Source organism: Nannobrachium achirus (genome assembly GCF_963921795.1).
Source record: "Nannobrachium achirus genome assembly, chromosome: 12".
Classification (NCBI taxonomy): Eukaryota; Metazoa; Chordata; class Actinopteri; order Myctophiformes; family Myctophidae; genus Nannobrachium; species Nannobrachium achirus.
The window spans coordinates 31,739,152-31,748,034 of record NC_137832.1 but is presented as its reverse complement, the minus strand read 5'-3'; positions in this window follow the sequence as shown (position 1 = coordinate 31,748,034).

Sequence of the window (8,883 nt, the reverse complement as noted above, 5' to 3'; positions counted from 1 at the left end):
GAATATCACAAACAAGACAGATGACAACGCACAGCCCTGTAGGAGGCCAACCCCCACCGAGAGCGAGTCTGACTTACTGTTCCGATCCCACCGATTCATTTCAATTAAAGTTGCTCACAAGCGCATGAAGCACCCAGATGAAGCACCCCGTATTGACTACAATATTGGAGCCAATAGAGCAGATGCACAAATGTTTCAGACGATAGAAGCATGTGCAGTAGTGTTTTAAATGCGGAAGTATTGCAATCTCATATTTGAACACCAGGCGACAGCAACTTCACTGTTCTACAGCGGTTCTGGGGGCCTGACCCAGTCCCAGACACAGCTCTCACTTTGGGAGTACAAGGATTGGATGGTCCTCAACAGGGTCCCCCTCACCCCATACTCCCATAGCACATCCCATAATATCTTCAGCCTAATCCCTCAGCGTGAATGTAGGATTTACTGTAATGTCAAAGAACATGGTCAGAAACGCAGTCACGTATGCAAGCACGCACACAAAGACACTCTCTCACACACACACACACACACACACACACACACACACACACACACACACACACACACACACACACACACACACACACACACACACACACACACATTGATAGCTTGTCGATCTCCGTCAAGTATTAAAGATTTGTTTTTGGGCTTGTATTGATATGGACAGTAGACTGACAGGACATGGGGAGAGAGATGGGGAGTGACACGCAGCAAAGGTCGTTGGGATCGGGATCTGAACCCGCGACACGCTGTCAGGCATCAGAGCCCTTGTGGTATGTATGCACCTGGACCGCAAGGCCAGCGGGCGCCTCAAACTACTAAGTGTTACTGTTGCTCAGCTACATGTACTGTAGCTACCCTTTAGTTTATTATTTTAAGGTGTGACCTATTTAAAGATGGAAGCAGATTATGGGGTTGGAGGTTTTTGAGCCATTTGATCTTAGAAGGTCTGAATTTGTCTTTGTGGTTATTACAATTCTCCCACGTGAAATTTGCTCTGTATTGTCTCTCTTGAAAGAACAATGTGAACTATCTGAGTGAGAAAGAGGGATATTCTTGGACTACAGAATATGGGACTTTACTGTGGTGTATTTTCTTTTCTTTTGTGCCCATGGTTTGCAATTTTCTATTGTAAGCTAGGAACATCTATGTGTAAAGATACAAGTTTAGAATATTGATCTCATTCATTTAGTTTAGTTCACTGTATGAGTAAAACAATGGTATTATTTTATTTTCACGTGCTGTATAAAGTTCTTATTAACTGCATTTTAAGCCCTAGTGTTAGCCTGGTTCCAGACCCTGAATCGCTAGCCATGCCCCTTTAAAAATATGTTTTAGGGCAGGCGATGGAGTGAAACAAAATGTCAATTCAGGAATTTCAGGCTGAGTGTCAGGCTACCCTAGTGTCGCAGTTAGAGCACACGCCTTTCATGTTGATGTTCATGGGTTTGAACCCTGCCTGGGGGGCATGCGGTTCACAACGCCAAATCAAACGGGTTCATGAGGAGGTGTGTCTGAAGCCTGTCCTGGACAGGAGGTTCCAGACGTAAAAACGGATGATGAAGTGAACTACTTCTATTTGTATTCATAATATAGTTATTAATTGATCTGGTTAAAGGAGAAATTAGATCTTGGACAGATCAATGTGAGAAGAAAACTGAAAATGCAGCAATCTGACATGAAAATGGACAGAAATGAGAGTGACACATGTAATGTCCATCCTAAGCCTCTTTAGCGTCCCCTGGGCTCATGTTGACCAGTACATAGAGAGAATGTGCTGTAGCTTAGATTGCATGTGGAAACCAGGGCAGTATACAGGCTTATAGGGATAAATGGAATGAGATTTACTGTAGGCCAAATCTATAGCCCCCCTCCCCCTCTCTGTCTTTCTCCCCCATTTATTTATCTCTCTAAAATTAAAGTCACAATTAAATTGATTCATTCTTTAAGAGGGATTGGCCTGTTTATGAGTGGGCTTTGTCAGAGTACCCGTTGTACCCGTCTGTCTTGTCCATTTTGTGCCCACACCTGTGTACCTTGTATGCCCATGTTGGAGATCCCTGATGTCATGCCAGAGCCATTCAAGCAGAGTTGCGCCATCTCCGTTCACTTCATGGGGTCTTCTACATACACATCTAGTGGCGAATAGTGACAAAGCACTGAACCGGAAGTTCACAGAATGCAGGAGTCTATGGGGAAATAGTGACATTTCGAGTTAAATGAACCACAAGACCGGCGCTGTTTCTGAGCCCGCAAATTGGCAGAACTCTCTAATACAAGGCTCTGGTATAGTCCATACCTTGTATATTGGCATGCCCATATATGGACATATGGGTCGGATCGGCGGTTCTGGACAACCGCATATCTGAATGACGCGGCGGCGGTCACCGCACTCCCCCGAGTCCTTGCCGATGCACTAGCCCAGATTGAAGTTTGTCTCATAAATGCACATGACCCTATTATGTGCAAAGTGGTCAGATCTGTTGCTCTGGATAACCATTATCTCCATATACAGTATGCCTTATTTATGGGCATATCAGGTTTGTTTATGGTTATGTCTGAGTCAGAGTGACGTGGACGTGGTCTGCCAGAAGTAAATATTACCTCTGACTCTAGTAATTCTATTCATCTATAAAGAGGTTTCCCTTAGAACAGTGGTTCTCAACCTTTTCAGGCTGCAACCCCAAAACATTACATTTTGTATAACACAGTTCTATATACAATTTCTGCCTCTAATATTTGGCCAATGTTTAATTTGTCATTTTAGAGGTATTAAAAAGTCCTTAAATTGTCACTTTATAGAAGTGTGTAGATACCCTCTATAGTCTGTACACTTACTGTAAATGTTATGTTGGTTTGTTTACTGTTGAATGAGAAAACAATGTCGCACATTAAGTTAATCATCTGGGGACCCCCCAAAATAATTTGGGGACCCCCCTGGGGGTCCCGACCCACGGGTTGAGAACCACTGCCTTAGAAGAGCAAGGAACAAAAATGTAATATGGCAATAGAAAGCCGTTTGACTATGGAGTCTAATCCAGTAACATGTCACGCATAAAAATAATAGAGTCAAATAAGTTTCATTCATTTTAACCACTTGAACCCTAGCATCCCTATGCTGGGGAGAACATTTATATTGTATTAATGACTATTAGTAAACTAAGCACTAGTTTACCAAGAATAGAGGGTTTCCTTAAAGCACATCACTAGTCCAAAACAAAGAAACATCAGCAGGAAACATTTCCTGCAGGTACCCTCTACAGGTACCTGTGACAAAAGCAGCCATATCGCAAGGAGAAACCCTGGCAGCAGTCCATGGTCCAATCCAACACCTCCACTGGCAGCCAGGCCAATACCTTGCTGTGTCCCTGAAGAAGACAATGGAGGGACAAATTAACACAAGTACCATTCGAGAGTGTGTGTGTGTGTGTGTGTGTGTGTGTGTGTGTGTGTGTGTGTGTGTGTGTGTGTGTGTGTATTTTCATGTTTTTGTTCAATTTCTTGCTTCATAGGTGACAGTGAAACACAATAGACAAGCTATATACATACATGGTGTCATAGAATTATATATATTTTTCAATATGCCAGTTATTCAGATTGATCATTCCAAATTCATAGATAGAATACCGGTGTTCTGATGGGCCACATGTGCCAAATATTGCTGCTAATGTTATAGTCTACTGGGTGTGTAAATTTAGGTAAAAAAATAAAAAATAAAACAATTGTTGTGTTGCCTACTCTGATTAATTGTGGGGTAGAGAGAAGAGAAACAATAACCTGAGCTGGAGTGAGAAGGGAATAATAAGGCACCTCTCTGACGTAGGGGCCTACACACTGGTAAATACCTTCCACCACCTTCCAGGTCACAGAGAGTTGGTTCTCTTTTTTGCTGCTTGGCCTGAAGACCAAAGTCTGGGTGATTGCATGCGTTATATTGGGTGTTTGTTGTTGTTCTTTCCTCCTGAGCTGTTTCTCGTCCTTCTTCTGGGCCTCTGTCTCCATGTCAAAGTCATCATAGTACCTGTTCTTGGAGGTCTTGGACTCATTGAGGCAACTCAATGCTGAATCTCTCTGTGTTGATCCTCATGATGTGGCTGCAGACCGTCATATACCCACCTTGAACCTCTCCTCAGGGGGTTTGACCACCTTGTCGCTGAGGCACTTGATGTGAATGAATGAACCCCTATGTCATGCAATGCAGTATAAAACGGCCTGTGGCGCGAATCCAGGCCTGGGTGATGTTGTGCAAACTCAGAGAGCTGCTCTATTATTCCCCTGTATGCCTATAACAGTGGTTCACTTTTCAAACTTTTACATTTCAAGGACCTATGGTACATAACTCTACACCTTCAAGGCACCCTGAGGGTCCCTGGACCCCACTTTTAGACTGATGTTTCTATCACACCCACCTCTGGTCAGACTTTGAGATCTGACATTCAGCCAGAACACAGTGCGCTGCTGGGCTACAGTGGCTCTGAAATTTCACATATTATTTATATCAGTTTATTGCGCTAGGTAAGGTTAGAAGAACACAGAAAATCGGACAAATCATTCTATCACGTATTCCTTGGTTAAACTGTGTTAGACACAACTCCATATTTTGAACCTATTTTCCAATTAAATAAATTCAAAATAAAAATAAATCATTATTAAGAATTATTTGAATTTTGAAATATGATATGGTGAGAATGATTTGTCTTGCAGCAAGAATCTTACATGAAATAGACGGTGCTGACACTGGGAGAGCTGGGTGGTATCCAAGTTTATGCAGTAGTGTTGCCCTTTAGGTTGGTATTGGAATGAGTCATAGCACCTTGTGGGTTCTCTGTGCACTGTAAACACAAAATCACATATCACTGGCTGATGTTTTTATTTGCTGTGTTAATGCAATTGTTCAGTTACTAGATTACATGTAATTTACAGTTTCTACTTCGTTGTTACAACAAATAGCAAAACTTGCCGATCTACAAGCACACAAGTAGCGTGCATGTTACTCATCATCATGAATTCTTCAGCAGTTATTGTAGTATAATAGAACATTGGAAAAGACAGAGAAGACAGAAAAGAATAACACCCGTGTGAACTGAGCGGTGGTTTACCCACCAACCCTGTACTGTACTGTACATATTCTGTGTTCTATATCTATGAATTCTATGTGTTCTAGATCTATGAATTCTGTCTCCCCCCTAGTCTCAACAGCACCCTCTTACCCCCCCCCCCCCCCTCCCCCCTTCCCCCCTGTGTGTGTGTGTGTGTGTGTGTGTGTGTGTGTGTGTGTGTGTGTGTGTGTGTGTGTGCGTGTGTGTGTGTGTGTGTGTGTGTGTGTGTGTGCCTGGCCTGGCCTGAAAACAGCGCCCCTCCCTTAACATGTGTGGTCATAAAAGGTACTGTAGGCTATGCATACAGACAGACAGACAGACACGGACGGAGACAGACATACCCACACACACGGCCACGTATAGGAGCGTTGTGACCACCGCTCAAAAATTATGAATGATACCTCAATAAACTTGGTGTCTGGAGGGGGTAGTTGCCAACGTCCCAAAACATCTGTGTTTTCTCCTGTTCGAGCTTCCAAAAGCAAACCTCTGTAGTCCGGTCCCATTATTGTCACTTTTGAACAGAAGAGCAGAATTGCTTTGCGTGGGCTGCTATGACAGTGACACAGTCTGAATATTTCTTATAGATAACAGTCTATTATGGCAATATATTTTCGCATTAGTTATAAACTTTGAATATTTTATGAAGCACATTGTATTTACAAATGTTTGACATCTATGAATAGAAATAACTTATATTATTGGGATGCATATATGTCCACTGTTGGTCAAGCATTGTTGGTTAGGTGTTGATCCTCACTCTTAACACATATACTTTTTTCACAAAATGGAGACTCTTTTCTACCTTTTGTAAAAACCCTGCAAGCCTTCCAGCAGATTCTCTAGATCAAATCAATTACGTTGAAATTCATAAATACTTTGGTCGTAATTTGGATGAACATTTATCCATTTTCAATATGGTATAGGCCTACATCTGTTTTGGCTGAATCTGCTCCAAACTGTTTCACACTTGTGTCTGACCTGTTATGGATTATATGGCAGGTATATAGGGCTCAGATTCAAACAAACCAACATAAAGTTTAAGTGTAAACAGGGTACCTGCACATTTCTAAAGTGACAATTTGAAAATGACAAATTAAACACAAATTAAACATTGGCCAAATTTTCAAACATTAGAGGTAGAAATTGAGAAAATCTACTTGCTTGCGAGGCGTTGTGAGCATGTAGATCTGCTATTTTCACAATAGAACCTTGTAACGAAATGTAATGCCTAAACTCTTAGTGCTCGTCAGGTTGGAGGGTCCCCTGTTAAAATGTACTGTATATAATTTTGGCGGTCACAGCCTGAAAAGGTTGAGAACCACTGCTGTAAGAGATGAGTAGTGCAGATGAAGCCATCATTCAACACACAGCCTTGCTTGATAAACAGTTACCTTTGACAAATTAAGAGGATTGGGTACCAGTCAGTCCTCTTACCTGTGATGGGCTCACCCGGCTGAAATGTCTTGGCGTTGGTAAGGAGAGCATAGGGTGAAGGTAAGGGCTGTGGCTGCACCCCATGGCGAGGTACCATATCCACGCAGGCAGAAGTGGGTGCACCGGTTGGATATCCACCTCCCAACGAGAGCACATGAAGCATAAAGACAGCAGACAAGAACACCTCCATCAGGTTGGATCCCATTCATTCACTTCCCCTGACCACCACCACAGAGGTGGAGAAAAGTCGACGGACAGAAGCTGTGCAGAACTGAGCCAGATGCTCTTTTGAAATAATATTGTTGCTGAGTCACTCAACCAATAAAAATGGATTTTCTTCAGTTGTCATTAATATGATCTGGGTAGTCAGGTGAATGCTGTCGTTTCTGGACAACAACAGTGCTATTTATTCGTTTAATGATAACACAAAGGCACTCTTTCTTTTCCATCAGAAATTCACAATTCTTCTCAGACCTGTAAAACTGTATGTGTTGCTGGCCAATTCTGGGCCCTGGGTACAAGGATTCACTGCATTATTTTGTGCTTTAACTTAAAGTTAAAGCACAAATATATATGCTTCATTATGTGTTTCTGTTCAAAAATGTCCACAAAAAGCGTAAAATAGGCTAATGATAAAATAATAATTGTGGCCATTGTCAGGCTGACACTTTGTTTACATCCTAGTCTATTCTTGTATATGGATTGATAGGACTAGAGGTTCGCGGCCCTTCGGGCCGCTCACATCTAGAGATCGCGCCTGCTTCGCAGGCGCTCACAGCTACGTTGCAGCAGTGATCCACCCACATCCATCCATCCATCCATCCACATCCATCCATCCATCCATCCACACATCCATCCATCCATCCACATCCATCCATCCACATCCATCCATCCATCCATCCATCCATCCATCCACCCACACATCCATCCATCCATCCACATCCATCCATCCATCCATCCACATCCATCCATCCATCCATCCACATCCATCCATCCATCCATCCATCCATCCATGCATCCAACCACATCCATCCATCCATCCATCCACATCCATCCATCCATGCATCCATCCATCCACATCCACCCATCCACATCCATCCATCCATCCACATCCATCCACATCCATCCATGCATCCATCCATCCACATCCATCCATCCATCCACATCCATCCATCCATCTGTCTGTCTGTCCATCCATCCATCCATCCACATCCATCCATCCACATCCATCCACATCCATCCATCCATCCATCCACATCCATCCACCCATCCACATCCATCCATCCACATCCATCCATTCGCATCCATCCATCCATCCATCCATGCATCCATCCATCCATCCATCCATCCACATCCATGCATCGATCCATCCATCCATCCATCCATCCATCCATCCACATCCATCCATCCATCCATCCATCCATGCATCCATCCACATCCATCCATCCACTTACTGTACTGTACTTTACTGTACTCTACTGTACTGTACTTTACTGTACTCTACTGTACTCTACTGTACCTTACTGTACTGTACTTTAATGTACTCTACTGTACCTTACTGTACTGTACTTTAATGTACTCTACTGTACCTTACTGTACTGTACTTTAATGTACTCTACTGTACCTTACTGTACTGTACTCTACTGTACCTTACTGTATTGTACTTTGTACATTAATGTACTTTAATGTACTCTGCTGTACTCTACTTTACCTTACTGTCCTGTACTTTAATGTACTCTACTGTACCTTACTTTACCTTACTGTACTTTAATGTACTCTACTGTACTCTACTTTACCTTACTGTACTGTACTTTAATGTACTCTACTGTACTCTACTTTACCTTACTGTCCTGTACTCTACTGTGCTCTACTTTACCTTACTGTACTTTGCTGTACTCTACTGTACTCTACTTTACCTTACTGTACTTTGCTGTACTCTACTGTACTCTACTTTACCTTACTGTACTTTGCTGTACACTACTGTACCTGACTGTACCGTATTGTACTGTACTGTACTTTGCTGTACTGTACTGTACTGTACTGTACTGTACCGTATTGCACTGTACTCTACTTTACCTTACTGTACTTTGCTTTACTCTACTGTACCTGACTGTACCGTATTGTACTGTACTGTACTTTGCTGTACTGTACTGTACTGTACTGTACTGTACTGTACTGTACTGTACCGTATTGCACTGTACTCTACTTTACCTTACTGTACTTTGCTTTACTCTACTGTACCTGACTGTACCGTATTGTACTGTACTTTGCTGTACTCTACTGTACCTTGCTGTACCGTATTGTACTGTACTTTGCTGTACTCTACTGTACCTTGCTGTACCGT